The sequence below is a fragment of the Pongo pygmaeus genome, chromosome 13 (genome assembly GCF_028885625.2).
Source record: "Pongo pygmaeus isolate AG05252 chromosome 13, NHGRI_mPonPyg2-v2.0_pri, whole genome shotgun sequence".
In the NCBI taxonomy this organism is placed as follows: Eukaryota; Metazoa; Chordata; class Mammalia; order Primates; family Hominidae; genus Pongo; species Pongo pygmaeus.
The window spans coordinates 42,493,240-42,512,487 of record NC_072386.2 but is presented as its reverse complement, the minus strand read 5'-3'; the positions used below and the strand labels follow the sequence as shown (position 1 = coordinate 42,512,487).

Sequence of the window (19,248 nt, the reverse complement as noted above, 5' to 3'; positions counted from 1 at the left end):
CCACTTGAATATTACAACAACATTGCAGAGGAGTGTACACACCCAGCGATATGGGGAGTAACATCATCTCCTCCCCTTGTGGATATTACAAACATATCGCAGGGCTGTGTACACCCACAGCGATATGGGGAGTAACATCATCCCCCGGATATTACAAACAATATCACAGAGCTGTGTATATTCCTTGAGATATAAAGAGTAACATCATCCTCTCCCCTCCTGGTTATTACCGACAATATTGCAACACCCCCTGCAATATCGGGAGTCACATCATCCTCTCCCTCCCTTGATATTATGGTCAATATCGCAGGTTATTTACGGGGAGTAACATCATCCTCTTCCCCTGCATATTACAAACAATATCTCAGGGGGGTGTACACCTTTTGCGATATGGGGATTAACATCATCTTCTCTTTCCCTAAATATTACAACCAATATCGCATGGCAGTGTACATTCTCTTACCTAAGGGAGATGTTACTCCTAATATCACAGTAGGTTATTTGTAATAGCTAAAGGAGATATTACTTCTAATATCATAGTAGGTGTCCACCCTGTGATTTCATTTGTATTGTCTAACGGAAATATTACTCCTAGTATCACAGTGAGTTTATACAATGTATGTACACCCTTTGATATTATTTGTAATATCTAAGGAGGATATTATTCCTAATATTACAGTAGTTATACACCCTGTGATAATACACGTAATATTTAAGGGAGATATCACTCCTAATATCACAGTGGGTGTATACCCTGTGATATTATTCATAATATCTAAGGGAGATATTACTTCTAATTTTACAGTGGGGATACGTCCTATGATATTATTTGTAATATCTCAGGGAGCTATTACTCCTAATGTCACAGTGTGTGTACACCCTATAATGTTATTCATAATATCTAAGAGAGATATTACTTCTCGTATCACAGTGGGTGTACAGCCTGTGATATTATTCATAATATCTAAGGATTACATTACAGCCCAGGCTGTAATGCAGTGGCTCCACCTCGGTTCACTGCAACCTCTACCTCCTGTATTCAAGCGATTCTCCTGCCTCAGCCTCCTGAATAGCTGGGACTACAGGCACGTGCCACCATCCCCAGCTGATTTTTTAGAATTTTAGTAGAGATGGGGTTTCATTTTGTTGGCAAGGCTGGTCTCGAACTCCTTACCTCAAGTGATTCACCTGCCTCTACCTTCCAGAGTGCAGGGATTACAGGCGTGAGCCACCACACCCAGCCTGACACTGAATTTTTTCAAAAGCCACTTTTGCATATATGCCATCTCTGGCTGACCAGCACCCTTTTAAGAACAGAATCTGCCCAGAGACCCAGTCACTGGCCGAGAAGGAGGGGACAGAAGCACTGACATGCTCGCGGGGATGAGGAAGCCAAATAACTCACTTTCCTGTCTGTGTTTCTGCCTTCCAAATCAGATGGAGAAAAATGATTTGCTTTGCAACCACTTACTGACCACACATTGTCTGCAATCATGACTCTTGGAAATAAATCATTTTCAATGCTCTTTTTAAAATTTTTTTAAATTAAATATTAAAACATTAAAAATTAGCTGGTCATACTAGTGTGCACCTGTAGTCCCAACTACATAGGAGGCTGAGGCGGGAGGGTCACTTAAGCCCAGGAGATCAAGGCTGTAGTGTGTTGTGATCAGGCCACTGTACTGCAGCCTAGGCAACAGAGTGACACCCTGTCTCAAAAGTAAATACAATTTTAAAAATAAAATAACACTTGATTCATTTCTCCTTGTACATTCTTTCAAGGCCTAACCCATGACCTTCTAAGGCATCCTGGGTCAACATCCAGTTTACGATGATCTCTTATGAATTTCAACATTGCTACTGTCCCAACAGCCTTCATAGTTGACTATTCCAACTTAACTCTAAACTCTAGGTTCATGGTGCGTAGGGGCTACGTTTTCTTTCAACTTAGTCTCAACATCTCCTAAAAATTACTCAATAAATACTCACATTAAAAATTAGCCTGAGCAAGGCCAGGCACGGTGGCTCACGCCTGTAATCCCAGCATCTTGGGAGGCCGAGGCGGGCGGATCACGAGGTCAGGAGATCAAGACCATTCTGGCTAACACGGTGAAACTCCGTCTCTACTGAAAATACAAAAAATAGCCCGGCATGGTGGCGGGCGCCTGTAGTCCCAGCTACTCGGGAGGCTGAGGCAGGAGAATGGCGTGAACCCAGGAGGCAGAGCTTGCAGTGAGCCGACATAGGGCCACTGCACTGCAGCTTCGGCGACAGAGCAAGACTCCGTCTCAAAAAAAAAAAAAAAAAAAAAATTAGCCTGAGCACACAATTAGGAGACTAAATTTTTGAAAGAAAATCTCCCAAACATAAGACATCTCAAAGTCCATCCTGTGGATTATCTAAACTTTGTCCCCCAATTAAAGAATCCAACTTCATTTTCTTTTGTTCTTGGGAGTGGGGGGGTGGGGATGGAGTCTCACTGTGTTGCCCAGGGTGGAATGCTGTTGTGCAGTCTCAGCTCACTGCAATCTCCACCTCAGGTTCAAGCAATTGTCCCACCTCAATTGTCCCACCTCAGCCTCTCTGAGTAGGTGGGACCACAGGCGCACACCACAGGCCCGGCTAATTTTTTTATTTTTAGTAGAGACAGGGTTTCAACATATTGGCCAGGCTGGTCTTGAACTCCTCACCTCATGTGATCTGCATGCCTCAACCTCCCAAAGTGCTGGGATCACAGGTATGAGCCACCGTGCCTGGCCCCAACTTCATTTTCTTTAAATGGCCATACACCTGATAATGGTAGGACAGCAGATTTAAATCAAAATGTTATGAATCATTTAACTTCCATTTCTCTTAACAGGTGACTGACCTGTCCATTGTATCCACTCTTGGAGTTTATGTCTTGGGTAGAAAAATGTGCCTTTCCTAACGATGAAGGAGAGTGTGAGTAGGACAAAAGTCCACTCTTCTCCTTGTACTTGGCTCATGGGACACACTTGGCTGGGTTCATTCATTTATTCATTCACACAACATTTACCTAGCTTCTCCAAATGCCAAGCAAGTTAACAGGTGCTGGTATAACAGATCCTCACAATAGAGCTAAGGCGGCACTGCTGCAGATTTGCTCCACACGACAGGAAACATTAGCTGCATGTTTTACTGACATGGGATAGAGCTTCAGGTTAAAAAAGAAGAAGAAAAAACGTCATGGCCGGGCACAGTGGCTCACACCTGTAATCCTAGCATCTCGGGAGGCCAAAGAGAGAGGCTAGCTTGATATCAGGAGTTCAAGACCAGCCTGGTCAACATAGTGAGACACTGTCTCTACAAAAAAATAAAATTAAATTAATTAGCCAGGCGTGGTTGTGTGGGCCTGTAGTCCCAGCTACTTGGGAGGCTGAGGTGAGAGGATCACCTGAGCCCACTCGGTCAAGGCTGCAATGAGTTATGATCATGCCATTGCACTCCAGCCTGAGCAACAGAGTGAGACCCTGTCTAAAAAAAAAAAAAAAAAGAGAGAGAGAGAGAAAGAAAGGGAAGGAAGAAAGGGAGGGAGGGAGGGAGGGAAGGAAAGAAGGAAGGAAGGAAGGAAGGAAGGAAGGAAGGAAGGAAGGAAGGAAGGAAGGAAGGAAGGAAGGAAGGAAAAAAGTCACTAGTCTTCCACCAGAACGCTCCTAAGTGTAAGGCTAATCTTGTCTATCTGATCTGAGAGCACGGTTGGAAGGACAAGTAAGCTCTAAATTTTGTCTAAGCCACAAAGATCAGCCGGCTAGGTCAGTTCCTCCCCTTTGCTCTTCCGAGGTCCCTGCCCTGGGGACAGACAAATGGACTCTGGGGACCACTCCATGGGCTGGATCCAATCTCCGATGCCGCTGCAGCGCCAAGATCTCAAAGCATTCACAACACGATGCAAGAGACGGGCAGTCACTTCAGGAAAAGGGAGAGAGGAGAAGGTAGGTACAAGGGCAATGGCAGGCAGAGCTTTCCCAAGAAAGGTTCCCAACCGAAGACAAGGCATTAGAAGCTGCGTTATTTCTCCAGGAGGGGATGGGTGAAAGCAAAGACCCCTGATTGTGACCGCAGAAACGCAGCCAGGCCCTTAGAAACCCGCGGCTTGGCCCCTCCGCTGGAACCCGGACATGGATCCCCCGCAAGCTGGGCCCTGCCGCCAACCTCGTTTCCAACAGCTACAGCGCGGAGGCGCCCAGCTCGCCCACCCACCCTAGGGGGTGCGTGGGAACCGCGGGGTTCGCTGCGCGCACTTCGGAGTCCCTTCTGGGCGGCTCGGAGGCCTCATCTCGATCGCGGGCCCTCCAGGAGCTGCCCCGGTCCAGAGCAGGATAGGACGGGGGCTCCCCAAGGGAGGACTGCAGGAAGACAGAACGGGATTTCTTCACCTGCCCTTCATTGCCTAAGTGGGCCTAGACTCTAACTGGCTGTCTCTTCCATGCCGTCGCCACAGTCCCCATGTGCACCCGGTTTGCCCTCCCCTCTTCCTGCCCTGTGTCGCCTGCCCCCACTCCACCTCCCTTCGTGACCGCTGGCCGGGTTGACCCTGCGAGGCTGGCGCCCTTAACTCTCAGGCCAGCCTGTCCTCCTCTCCCTGTGTGCACCCCAATGCCTCCCAGCTCGGCCTGGAGCATATATTAGGTTGGTACAAAAGTAATTGCGGTTGTGCAATTTTTTTTTAATGGCAAAAACCGCAATAACTTTTATAAACCCATAAATACGCAGGGGGAACATGCAAGAAAAGCCTTAGAGAAGGGGCCAAGATCCAATCGCGTAGCCCGCCAGGAGTATGGGTTGACCAGAGGCATATGACATATTGAAGCAGGAAAGGAAGAAAAAAGATTAAGGAGATAAATTGTTCGTGATAAGGGATTTCCTGATAAACTCAGAAACAACAACTACCAGTTATGGAGCACTTAAAATGACACTATCTCATTAATCCTCACAACGGTCCTGTACAGGTAGTGGTTTTATTTGTTTTTTACCATCTTACATGCCAGAGCTGCAGCTGGTATGCAACAAAGGCAGCATTTGAACCCTGGCCTGCTCATACCAGAGCGGAGACATCCAACTACGCCCACAAAGGACAATGGAGGAAGACTGTGTCATTTGTAATATAAGCAAATGGGGAAAAGACAAAACAAATATTTGTATTATGCCCAAGTTGTAAATTTATAAACATGAATGAAATACACATACAAGAGGCTAACCGTTTTCTTTCTTTTTTTTTTTTTTTTTTTTGAGAGAGTCTCTCTTTGTCGCCCAGGCTGGGGTACAGTGGTGCAATCTCAGCTCACTACAACCTCCGCCTCCTGGGTTCTAGGCAATTCTCCTGCCTCAGCCTCTGGAGTAGCTGGGATTACAGGCGCGCACCACCACACCCAGCTAATGTTGTATTTTTAGTAGAGATGGGGTTTCACTACGTTGGCCAGGCTGGTCTTGAACTCCTGACCTCAGGTGATCCACCTGCCTCGGTCCCCCAAAGTGCTGGGATTACAGATGTGAGCCACCACGCCCAGCCGTGGCTAACCATTTTCTGAAAACAAAGAGAGTAAATGGGAAGTGTCCAAAAAATAAATTTTTAAATTTATGTAGTTTCTTGTTGATTTGTAAAGGGTGCCATTTGTTTGAAATCATTCTTACATTCTTGGATTAAAACACCGGTTCCTTCACACACTTGTATTTTGAAGGGAGTATAAAATGTGATTCCCTCACACCCGTAATCCCAGCACTTTGGGAGGCCAAGGCGGATGGATCACCTGATGTCAGGAGTTTGAGACCAGCCTGGCAAACATAGCGAAACTCCATCTCTACAAAAAATACAAAAATTAGCTGGGTGTGATGGCGGGTGCCTGTAGTCCCAGCTACTCAGGAGGCTGAGGCAGGAGAATCACTCAAACCTGGCAGGCAGAGGTTGCACTGAGCCAAGATCGCATCACTGCACTCCACCCTGGGTGACAGAGCAAGACTCTGTCTCAAAAAAAAAAAAAAAAAAAAAAAAAAAAAAAAAAGATGTCATTCCATATGATACGAGTGTTAGAAAACAGACAAATGACAGTTTGCTAACTCCAGCAGGGAGTTACCTGTCGGGAGGTAGTTCCCACCACAGCCCAGGATGCCAATGTTTTATCTAGTTACATGTTATGATCTCCATATCCAGGGCATCCCTCCTCAAACAATACTAGTCCTACACTGCTAAATGTTTACTGTGTGAATGGATGAATGAAGTCAACATTCTTAGATGTGGGAATCCCATAGTGCTTGGTTCTCTAGATGAATCTCTGGGGGCCTCTTTTGAAGTTGGTTCTTAAACTTCCTCAGTTGCCCACATACTACGCCCTAGGGTGAGGTATTTCTCCAGAGCTCACTTGTTACCTTGAAAGTGCCATACTCCCACATGTAGGCCTTGACATGCTAGCTCTTTTGCCTAAAATGCTCCCTCCTCCTCTCCCCGCGTTCCCCACCTTTCATCTACCTCTATCCACCCTTTTGCTCAAGCCAAAAACCTAGGAATTTTCCCATTACCACTTTGCTCCACTGCTATAACCAGAGGTGATAGTGACTTGTACCAAGGATACATACCCACCAGCAAGTTCTGGTTATCAGAAAAAAATTAAGAGTAAATTTGGTCACCGTGTAATGGAAATGCAAATCTACTGATGGCAGCAGGGTTATCTTGACAGGATATAGGAAGTTGGGAGTTTTGACCTGTGGTCTGCCATTGTCAAAACTGTCCAACCCTGTTTCAGAGCAGGGTTTTGACTAGCTCCCTAAAAAAACAATCTCAGGATATTCTCTCCTAGTATCTCAGAGAATTCTGGGAGCATTTGAGATCAGTTGCAAACTAATGACAGTCATCAGTGATGTACTAGGGAATGAAAAGCTATCAAACTTCACTGGGTTTTGAGATCTGTGTAATACCAGCATCAATTTGGGGTATGTTTTTGCTTTCTTTCTTTTTTTTTTTTTTTTTTTGTGTGTGTGTGTGTATGTGTGTGTGTGTTTTTTAAACAGGGTCTCACTCTGTCACCCAGGCTGGAGTGCAGTGGCACAATCTCGGCTCACTGCAACCTCTGCCTCCTGGGCGCAAGTGATTCTTGTGCCTCAGCCTCCTAGGTAGCTGGAATTATAGTTGCACACCACCACGCCCAGCTAATTTTTGTATTTTTAGTAGAGACAGGGTTTCGCCATGTTGGCCAGGCTGCTCTCAAACTCCTGACTTCAAGCGATCTGCCCGCCTCAGCCTCCCAAAGTGTTGGGATTACAGGCATGAGCCACTGCACTCGGCCTGGGGTATGTTTATTAAAATATTCCTCTGTAAAATGGAGCTAGCTGCTTTGCAGAACTGTGAGAATAACGTTTAGATATGTACAAACATACGTGTGTGTAACCTCAATTTATGTTCATGACAGTGGGGATTTTTTTTTAATGTCTACATTCTTTCTAATAAACTGTTGGAAGACTTCTTGGCTGTCCTTTTAAGTCTCTGGCTTACTGTAATTTTTATGTACTTACCATTTACTGGAATGGAGTTTTTCGTTTTATTTGAGGAAGAATTTGGGATTATTCCTCTGTTTGAAAAAAGAGACTTGCTGTAATGTCACAGGAAACCTTTTAAAGTGGATCTGTAATAGAATATTGTAGATGTACTTCATAGCAGTTGGAAAAGAAAGTGTGATTTGATTGAAATAAAACTAAATGTGTTGTCCTCCTCTAAAAAAAAGAAAAAACAAAAAAGAAGCAGCTGTACTGCAGCTGTAGCCATGACAATGTGCTTTCCTTCTAAGAGCCCAGGGAATAAGCAGCCCTATGACAAACATATATTTCCTCCGAAAGAAAATAATGCCTAAAGATGGAAGGAACAGAGTTTACCTCTTTATTTTGCAGACACCATCTGAAGCTATTGATAAAGCCATTTTCATCAATTTCATGGTGTAATTTACTAAAGAAAAAGATCTGAAATTTAGAAGCTATGTCAGCAGTGGGAAAATAGATGTACCTAAAAAAAGCAAAACCACCTATTTCCATGACTCTAAATTTCCCAAATGTAAAATAAGAAGAGTCTGTCATTTATCCAGCTCAAAACCAGAAAGAACAGAAAAAAATACTGTTCTAAACTTGCCTTATTTAACTGATGATTGCTCCTTGTTAAAAACCAGATTTCTTCTATCTTGTCTGTTAAGGAGCTATTTTGGTCTGTTTGTGTTTGTATAACAGAATACCTGAGACCGGGTAATTTATAAAGAAAAGAGATTAATGTAGTTCATGGTTCTGCAGGCTGGGAAGTTCAAGCACAGAGCCCTGGCATCTGGTGCTGCATCATAACATGGTGAAGAAGGTCAAAGGAAGAGCAAAAATGTGTGAAGAGGCCAAACCCAAAGGCTACCTCTTGACTTATAACAACCCACTTTGTTGGGAAAATTCCCATGAGAACTGATCCCGTCTTTAGAGAGTGAGAGCTCACTCACTACTGCAAGAATAGCACCAAGCCATTCAGGAAGGATCTGCCCCCATAACCCAAACCACCCCAAGGCTGCACCTCCCAACACTATCACACTGGGGTTCAAATTTCAACATGAGTTTTGGGGAAGACAAATTCAAACTATAGCAGAAGCATTCAAGGATCTGCTCATACATTTCCCATACACTGTCTTTAAGTGTAATTGCTACCCTCTCTCTTACCCTCAAGTAACAGGTAGAAAACTGCATGAACTGAATAATTTTGAAATCTTACCTCCTTCCCAGAAAAAGAACTCCTGATAAATCTGTTTGGAGCAGACTACCATTGATTCTAGGTAGGGTTGGAAATAAAGTCCCTGGCTAGACAATGGCCTCCTACCTACCACAAATTCATGCTAAGGAAGGCTGAGCACAAAACAGCCATCTCACTGTTCAACCTCAAAAGAAATACTAAACAAAACAATTAGCAAAGACTGTGTTTCATGACAATGCTATTTTGAAAAGAGCACTCTCAAGTACTGCTTCTAACTGATAAAAAACATTTTCATTCTAATTTCTTTTCTAACATCTTTATTTTACAGTTTGAGAAACTATGTTTCAGAACAATTGAGTGACTTCTCAAGATTTCTAAGCAGACAAATGGCAAAGATGGGACTAGAACCTGGGTTTGCCAATCCTTCATCCAATCCATTTTTTAAACCCTGATCTTTAAGTTATAACTCTGAAGAGGCTGAAGACAAGTAGAATGGAGACAAATCAGACAAGCCCCTATTTTTTTATCCTAGCATGTGTGGGTTATTCCCAAGTAACAGTGCCCTTAACTCCTGCCAATGGGAAAATAACATATGCTCTTTTTGTTTCTATTTATTTATTTATTTTAAAACATTTTTATTTTACTCTCCTTTTCCCCCAGCCTTACTGAGATATAATTGACCAATAAAAATTGTATACATTTAAGATGTACAACTTGATGTTTTAATATACATGTATTTTTGTGAAATAATCACCATAATCAAGCTAATTAACATAGCATCATCTCACACAGTACCTTTGTGTGTGCATGTGGTTAGAACACGTCGGATCTGCCCTCCTAGCAAATTTTAAGTATGCAATACAGTATTCTTAACTGTAGTCACAATGTGATACGTTATTTTGTTTCAATTTCAAACTGCCTTGTTTACAAAGCAATCTGGGAATATGGATTATGACACTAAGTTTATTCCTATCTGTGGAGCCAGGAGTTCCTCTAAGAATTTGAACTAAGGTAATATTCCAAAATATTTTTTAAAACTTTATGTACAAAGATGTTGACCATAGAGTTATTCACAGCAATAAAAAATTATGACACATAGTAAAAACTTATGACTAAGAGAATAGTTAATTGCTTTATCAAACATTTGTCCAATGGCATATTTATGTAGCCATTAAAATATTGATGAAACATTTTGACAATGTTTATTTGTTATAAAGCTTACTTATTAAGGCCAGTTACAAAATTTTATGTGTAGTACTATTTCATTTAACAAACTATAATATGATACATGTAGAAAAATACTGAATATACCAAATATTGTCTGAGGTTGCATCTAGATGGCATAATATGATAATTAATTTTCTTTTTATTTTTAGATATTATTCAAATTTTCTAAAATTATTACTATTTTTTATAGAGACAGGGTCTTGCTGTGTTGCTCAGGCTGGTCTCGGCTTAAGTGATCCCCCCACCTCAGCCTCCCAAAGTGCTGGGATTACAGGAATGAGCCACCACACTCAGCCCTAAAAGTAATATATAACTTTATATTCAGAAATTAAACACATAACTTGGAGGGTGAGGAGAATGACCTTGTATAAGACAATAACTCAATAGTAATATCCTGTTGGATCCTTCTAGTAACTGACCCCTACATTCCCAGCTCTTGTTTCCTTGGCTGTTTTCCATGATCTTGATCTTAGTTGCTGCTTTTGACATTCCCTTGTAACATCACCTAGCAAACTCCTCATATTAACTGAGCTTGCTCTCTACCATATCACCCTTTGTTGTGTCATTTCTTATTTCCTGGTAGTAACACCACTAGTTCAGAATTTTTGTCTGATCAATTCTGTGATAGTCACAGAGTAAAATGATTAGATCAGTTCTTTTAAAGAGACTACCCTGGAGCAATGTGTCTGGAAGACTGGAGTGTGATAAAGACTTACATAATTCTTACACCTCTTCTATATGACTAGCAGGAATACTGACTGTACTTTTATAGGACTCCTCACTACACTATAAGCTCCTAGAACATAGCAACTGTGTCATCTTGGTCTTTCCAGTGCCTAACATAGTTCTGACACATAATTGGGGCTTAATAAATGTTTTGAATGAACAAATGACTGAATAGATGAAACGATGGGTGAGTAACTATTTAATGATGGTGACTGCTATTCATTAAAGAGGCTGGTAAGTCAATTAATATTTATTGAGCACCCATTATGTGCCAGTTTGTGCTCAGAGCTAGATTCTAAGAAATTGTGGTAGGAAAAGAAATGAACTGGTGAATCAGCTGGACTTTTCATCCACTGTAAATATGAACACTGGGGAACCTCTGGGGCCTTTCAAAGACATGTTTAGATCATCTAGCTAGTGCTAACTAAAAGTTACATGGTCCCAGGGTAACTGATCTGGATTAAGCATAATTGGGCAGACCAGTTTCATCACCATTTAGCTGTATAATTTGCCAGAGTCAAAGTGGTCAAAGGTAAGGACAAGAGTGTGGTGTCAAAGATTAATGCTACAGCTCATTTGCAGCCCATCAGTAACAATGATCTGGGATCAGCTCTGCCTGAAGCTTCTGCTGACTTTTGGTACAGCAATTTAGACAAAAAATTTATTCTTCCCAAATCTGTTTCTTGTGTAATACAATCACCCATATGTCCCCAATTAGGTGGCCCACTATCAATAGCCCCTAAACGAAGTCCTAATTTATAGCATATTTGGGAATCAGAATTATAATGCTGTGGGGGCTCTGGGCCTTCTCAAAGCTGATTTATCCTATGGGGTGGCCAACACCCTGAGTTACAGGGACTCATCTCATTCCTGACTGCCAGAGTGAATGACTTTCATCATTTAGAACCTTAGAAATTCAACCGGCTAAGCCTATGATTCCTTACACATGTGCCACTCTGTGTGGTTATCCTGCCCTGAATACACTTTAAGGCTGAGTGTCTGGCTACATACACTCCAAGTCCTGGGATCCTAAGTGGCATCCTGTCTTGTCTTTAATTTTCAGCAGCTCTCATAACAAACGCAGAAAGAAATGCTTAAGAAGCTAGCTATGACATCTATGGCCTTGAAAGTACACAAAGACTGAAAAAAAAAAAAAACTTTTAAAAATATATATATTTTTTTGAGACAGAGTCTTGCTCTGTTGCCCAGGCTAGAGTGCAGTGGCGCAACCTCACTGCATCCTCTGCTTCTCAGGTTCAAGTGATTCTCCTGCCTCAGCCACCCAAGTAACTGGGATTATAGGTGTAAGCCACCATGCCCGGCTTGGTGTATTGTTGTATTTTTTAGAGATGGGTTTTCACCATGTTGGCCAGACTGGTCTTGAACTCCTGACCTCAGTTGATCTGCTCGCCTTGGCCTCCCAAAATGCTGAAATTACAGGCATGAGCCACTGCGCCCAGTCTAAAAACATTCTCTTTGATCCAGAGCTTAAATTTAGATAAATGCTAGAATCAGACGCTCTTAAAGAATACATAGGAATTCTTGCTTCCATTTTCTTTCATTAATCCATGTTTCACCAAAGACTACTGCCTGCATAGCAAACCCAGTAACTTTTAGATCTAAAACATATGTATTTCATAGCTACTATCGTTGTGTGTTTTCTAAACCTGTATTGTGATTAGGATCCTTTTCTTCTGTAGTATTTTATTTACAGAACCTCAAACCATGCCATCCTTACATTTCACTTATTTTACTTGTCACTCTAAAGTTCTGGTAGCCCACATCTGAATTCCCATTTATTAATATTCTACAGAATCACATTCTATGTATCTTGTTTGATATGGATTTCTATAAAAACACATATTTTAAAGTATCATATTATAATTATTAAGAGAAAATCAAAGGTGCTGGCAATCACCAATCAATTCTGCTTCCATACAGATCATTTTTCCACATAAGCTCACTAGCATCATCCCCAATGAAGACATAGATTTAAAAGTATATTGATGACAATTGTGTCCCCACAGATTTGACAAAAAAGGAAAAAAAACACAAACAAATATAATTTTCTCCCCCAAGCAAAGCCAGCAATCTGATACAAAGCTATGGACATATTATGGCTTAATTCCAGGGAGACTGGCAATTTTTAAAATTATTTTATTTTATTTTATTTTTTCTAATAAAACTGATATCCCTCTAGTTTTTTCTTTCTTTCTTTTGAGACAGGGTCTCACTCTGTCACCCAGGCTGGAGCGCAGTGGCACAATCTTGGCTCACTGCAACCTTTGCCTCCTGGGCTCAAGCAATCCTCCCACCTAGGCCTCCTGAGTAGCTGGGACCACGGGCATGTGCTACCATGCCCAGATAATTTTTGTATTTTTAGTAGAGACAGGGTGTTGCCATGTTGCCCAAGCTGGTCTCGAACTCCTAAGCTCAGGCAATCCACCTTCCTCGGCCTCCCAAAGTGCTGGGACTACAGGCGTGAACCACCACACCCAACCACCTTCTAATTTTTTCTTTATTTCACTGAGAAACTTAAAAAAAAATGTCTTTCAAAGATACAAATCTCAAAAGAGGATATTTTATATGTCCAACTCGCTAGAGGAAAATAAAACATTGAGAGGCTAAAAATTCTGCAATTTCAAACCACTCCCAGTGAATTTTATTTGAAAATTTCCCAGCAACCATAAAGACATGAGAAAAGCTCCAATTAGCCCTAGTGGATAAGAAGGTAAGTTATCTTCCCAAAGTAGTAACAAAGAGATCTCCAATCAACTTAAAGAGGGCAGCAGAAAATAACTAAACATTGCATATCCTTATTTCCTCTTTTACTGGCCATTTTGAAAATGAGTGACCCACAGTTTTGTCCACTCTCTTGATTAAAGGGAGGTTCAGAGGATACAGTAAAACCTATGTATCCTGGTGGGACATGGTGGCTCACGCCTGTAATCTCAGCACTTTGGAAGGCTGAGATGGGAGGATGGTTTGAGCCCAGGAGTTTGAGGCCAGCCTGGGCAACATGGTGAGACCCTGTCTCTATTGAAAAAAAAAAAAAAAAAAGATGCATCCTTTAGATACAAATTTCCTAAATTAATTAAACTAGGATTAAAAATGCAAGTGGCTCTGTGAACTACAGATCTTATTCAATCTGGCTGATTGCTAGAGAGATAGTATTGCATAGTGTTGAAAGTACTCTGAAATGATAGACTATTCAGGTTTGAATCTTACCTCCAGTGCTTGCTGTGTGACTTTGGACAATTCACTTAAGCTCTTTGAATGTTAGCTGCCTTATCTGTAAAATGGAGTAGAAATAGAAATTACCTCACAGGACTGTTATGATGCTTAAATGAGTTAGTCTTAAGCAAAGCACTTAGTACTATTATGGTTTATTCAAAAATGCTCAACATCCTTAGGTATCAGAGAAACGCAAATTAAAACCACAGTGAGACAGTACCTGACACCCGTTACAATAGCAATAGACATTATCAAAGATAACAAGGGTTGGTGAGAATGTAAGAAAAAGGGAACCCTTGTACACTGTTGGTGGGAGTGTAAATTAACACAGCCATTATGAAAAACAGTATGGAGGTTCCTCAAAAAACTAAAAATAGAATTACTATATGATCCAGCAATTGCACTCCTGAGTATGTATACAAAGGAATTGCAATCAACATGTTAAAGAGATATCTGGGCATCTATGTTCATTGCAGCATTATTCATAATAGCCAACCTAAGTGTCCATCAACAGATGAATGGATAATGTGGTACACATACAATGGAATACTATTCCGTCTTAAAAAAGGAAATTCTGTCATTATTGACAGTGTAGATGAAACTAGAGAACATTATGCTAAGTGAAATAAGCCAGTCACAGAGAGACAAATACTGAATAATCTCACTTATATGTGGAATCTAAAAAAGTTGAACTTATAGAAGTAGAGAGTAGAATGGTGGTTACCAGAGGCTGGGGGTTGGAAGTGGGTACTGCAGAGGTATTGATCAAAGGGTACAAAGTTTTAATTAGACAGAAGGAACAAGTTTTTCAGATCTATTGCACCACACAGTGTCCACAGTTAATAATAATGTATTACGTATTTCAACATTGTTAGAAGAGATTTGAAATGTTCTCACTCCAAAAAATAATAGGTATTTGATGTAATTAATATGTAAATTAGTTTGATATAATCATTCCACAGTGTATACATATATCAAAACATCACATTGTATTCTATAAGTATACACAATTATCTGCAAATTAAAAATAAATATTAAAAAAGAATAGTACTATTGCATAGTAAGTACTAGATATAAAACATTTATTAATAATAACTTTGTTTCAAAATGACAGACACTGATAACCTGAAGAAGTATACCAAATTTGGTCAACTCTACCCATTCCTTCAAAATCACTGTGGAGCAAACATACGAACAGGATAAAAGACATTAAATGTCAAATGTTTGAATTAAAAATTTCATTCACATTCTACAAAAGATGGTTACAAAATTATTATTCAGAGCAAGGTTTTAGTTCTGAACTTGAAATTGTGTATAATAAATGCAGTTTTACAGGTTACAACTGCAAACCTAGTGCTATTCAACTGAAAAATAGCAATAATAAATACTCCAGTTAACATACCTTGAAAACATCCACTTTCGTCCACTCCTTAAAAAGCCTCACTAAAACAAAGATAAAGAATGTTAAAAAGGGGGACAGAGGGACCATATACTCATAAGAACAAAGAAAACAGGAGAAGAGACAACAGAAAAATGCCACAAAAGTTTAGAAATCAGTTGACGAGGGTTGAGTTGCATCCCCCCAAAGGATACATTGACTGTGACCTTATTTGGAAATAGGGTCTGTGTGGATGTGATCAAAATAAGATAAAGTGACGGCTCAGTGTGGTGGCTCACGCCTGTAATCCCAGCACTATGGGAGGCCAAAGTGGGTGGATCGCTTAAGGTCAGGAGTTCAAGACCAGACTGATCAACATGGTGAAACCCTGTTTCTACTAAAAACACAAAAATTAGCTGAGCGTGGTGGTGTGCACCTGCAGTCCCAGCTACTCGGGAAGCTGAGGCAGGAGAATTGCTTGAACCTGGGAGGCAGAGGTTGCAGTGAGCTGAGATGGCACCACTGCACTCCAGCCTGAGTGACAGAGCGAGACTCTGTCTCAAAAAAAAAAAAAAAAAAAAAAAAACATAAAAGTGATACTTGATTAGTGTGGGCCCTAATCTAATGACTGCCGTCCTTACAAAAAGAGAGAAAGTTAGACACAGGCAGATGCACAGGGAGAACACGTAATGACAGAGGCAGAGATTGGAGTGATTCATCTGCAAGCCAAGGAATACCAAGAATTGCCAGCAGTCACCAGAAGCTAAGGCAAAGGCATGGCAGAGATTGTCCCTCAGAGACCCCAGAAAGAACCAACCTCCTGATTTCTGATTTCTAGCCTCCATAACTGTAAGGGAATAAATTTCCACAGTTTTAAGCCACCCAGTTTGTGGTAATTGTATGTACAATTGTGGTAATTGTATGGTAAAAACATACGGACTTACCAGAGAAAACTGAAACCCAAGTGTTTTCAGAGGTGATGCCTGGAAGCAAGCTTACTGACACTGCAGAACCTCACAAAGGCTCAGGAATTGGAAGTGCCATACCTCTTCAGTGGGATGAGCTGAAAAGAGACCATTAAAAGTCCCAGAAGCAGTTAAGACTCCTAGATTTCCTCCCCTGGCAAAGTCAGGGAAACGCTCTCTATCCCTCATTCCCAACCTGAAACCTGCAAGATTATTTCTTTTGGGAGATATGGAACCAGGATATGGATTCAAGGACACCAGACACAGCTGAAGGTAAAAATGCTATTATGAAACAGTGGTGTAAGTGAAGGTATGCATGAGAATTAAGTCTTTTTTTTTTTTTTTTTTTTAGAGTCTCACTCTGTCACCCAGGCTGGAGTGCAGTGGTGCAATCTCAGCTCACTGCAACCTCCGCCTCCCAGGTTCAAGTGATTCTTGTACCTCAGCCTCCCGAGTAGTTGGGACTACAGGCACGTGCCACCAAGCCTGGCTAATTTTTGTGTTTTAAGTAGAGACTGGGTTTCACCATGTTGGTCAGGCTGGTCTCAAACTCCTGACCTCAAGTGATCTACCCTCCTTGGCCTCCCAAAGTGCCGAGATTACAGGCATGAGTCACCACGCTCGGTGGAGAGTTAATTTTATGTGTCAACTTGACTGGACCACAGGATGCCCAGATATCTGGTTAAACAATATTTCTGAGTGTCTGTGAGGGCACTGAGTAAAAGAGATTACCCTCACCAATGTGGGTGGGCATCATTCATTTGGGGTCTGAATAAAACAAAAAGGTAGAGGAAGGGAGGATTCACTTTCTCTCTGCTAGACTTCTTGAACCGAATTTTTCATCTTTTCCTGCCCTCGGTGATCCTGGTTTGCAGGACTCCAAACTTGGACTGGAATCTACACATCTCCAGTTATCAGGGCTTTAAACTACAACATGGGCTTTCTGGGTCTTCAGCTTACAGACAGCAGATTGTGGGGCTTCTCAACCCCCATAATCACATGAGCTAATAGATAGATAGAGATATAGGTATAGATATAGATATCTATTCATTCTCTGTTTCTCTGGAGAACCCCAACTAACACAGGGCATCAGTGCATATAATGAAATTACTAAGTCTCCCAGCCTCTTTCCCGCATTGGGCTCCAAGAAGGCTGTATATTCTCAAAGCAAGTAATTAGAAGATTACTCTCTAGAAGAAAATAAACAGCTGGTCCTTGTCCCACCATCTTACACCTTGTCCAGCAGTGAATAAGCCTTGCCTATGTCCCCAAAGCACCTTTTTAGAGCATCACTTTTACATATAAATTGACAGCAAGGATCACTACACAAGATGAAGCACACCTCTAGCAGAAACGACAGGGACCAAATATAAACAAACAAACAACCAAAAAAACTCAAAAGAATCAAAGTCAATGCAGAGTTATGCAGAAAGCATTTTAAAACTCCTATAATTTACATCTTCAGAGATTAAAGGAGCTATATTCATGAAACAATAATGTAATGCTATAAAAGAACAGAGAATAAAAAGAGCACTTAGAAATGAAGGTATAATAAAAGAAATAAAGTAATCTGATAGTCATTTGTCCAATTAAGTTGAAAAAGTCACAGAGAAAGTAGAATAAAAAGACGAAGAGATAGAAAATAGGACAGACAGGTAAGAAAAAACATCAGCCAAGAAGGTCCACGATCTAAATAACAAATTTCAAAAAATAAGAGATACAATAAGAGAGGGCAGGAAGAAATGATCAAATAAATAATACCAGGAGAATCCCCATAACGGAAGAACATGTATTTCAGGATTGAAAAACTGATCAGTAGGAATGAGAAAAGATCCATAAGCAACACACTCGATTGTGTCTTAGAACACTGGGAATAAAGAGAAGATCCTAAAGCTTCTTGAGACAAAACAAAACAGAAACCAAACCGGGTTACATATCAAGAAATTTAGTGACCTGAGAAGGAGAAGGAAATGCAATGACGTAGAGTTTCTCAACAATTTTGGAAGCTAAAATATTGTGGATCAAGCCCTCCAATATTCCGAGTGAAAGTTATTTTCAACCTAGAACTCTGTGCTCAGCCAGAATAAAAACAGTTCCAGACCTGCACCCTCTGTGGGAAAAAAGACCTGGAAGCAACCTCCCTCAAGGAACTATTGGCGGATATGTTCCACAACATGAGGGTATATAATCAAGAAAAAGACACAGATTCAGGAAATAGGGAACTCACCTCAGGAATGAGGAATAAGACCTTCCCAGGATGGATGTGAAGGAGACCCAAGGACATCAGTTGAGAGCTGTGCCTTCCAAATTTTGATGTGCATAGGAATTACCAGGGGATCTTGTTACAATGCAGATACTGATTCAGTAAGTCTGGGTAGGGCTTGAGATTTGGCGTTTTTAACAAATTTCCTCAGGATGCTGAGGCTGCTGGTTCAGGGACTACACTTTGCATAACTGCGGTGTAGAGAAAAAACAGTCCGAATTGTACCAAGAAGACGATGGCACAGAGACAGAGACAGACAGACATTTATTTCCTTCTCAGAGATCATCGGGAATGAATTAGTGTAAGTCAATAACCGTATAGTAGGGGAGGGAGAGGGATGGAGAAGAAGGAGAAAAGGATTAATATTTTAAGTAAACATAAATGAAGAAAAAACAAGGAAGGGGCTGTATTGAGGGCAGACGCATATATCCAACCTTGCCTCTAGTTGACACCTGAAGAGGAAGGTTGGACCACCCTAACGGATTCAGATTCAGTAGTCTGGGGGGGATCTCTGGAATGACCCTGGAAGATGCTCCAAAAAGCCTAGAAGCGGACCACAAGGACAGAAGACGCCCCTTCCCCATGCCCAGCAGGGGAGTAAGGCGGGCCTCAATGCGCCGGGCGCCAGGTCTCAGGGGGCTGGGCATGGGCGGAGCCTTTTCCCTAAATTGGCGCGCCGGAGCGGCGCTGGGATTCGGATTGGAGGCTTTTGAACCCGGAAGCAGTTGACGGC

At 41.4% G+C, this 19,248-nt stretch overlaps 1 protein-coding gene across 5 annotated transcripts in view; it reads right to left on the bottom strand.

Moving 5' to 3' along the window:
- FREM1 (FRAS1 related extracellular matrix 1) overlaps positions 1 to 19,144 on the bottom strand; it is a 256,761-nt gene extending 237,617 nt beyond the window's left edge. For 4 of the 5 annotated variants that reach the window (XM_063649502.1, XM_063649503.1, XM_063649506.1 and 1 more), the window contains exons 1-4: positions 18,480 to 19,144; positions 16,232 to 16,350; positions 15,312 to 15,352; positions 13,904 to 13,967 (exon numbers count right to left, since the gene is read on the bottom strand). The gene's annotated coding sequence lies outside the window, so the exon portion shown is untranslated. The remainder of the gene's footprint in view (positions 1 to 13,903; positions 13,968 to 15,311; positions 15,353 to 16,231; positions 16,351 to 18,479) is intronic. The other variant, XM_063649501.1, reaches the window with a different exon arrangement.
- Positions 19,145 to 19,248: the final 104 nt, after the last annotated feature.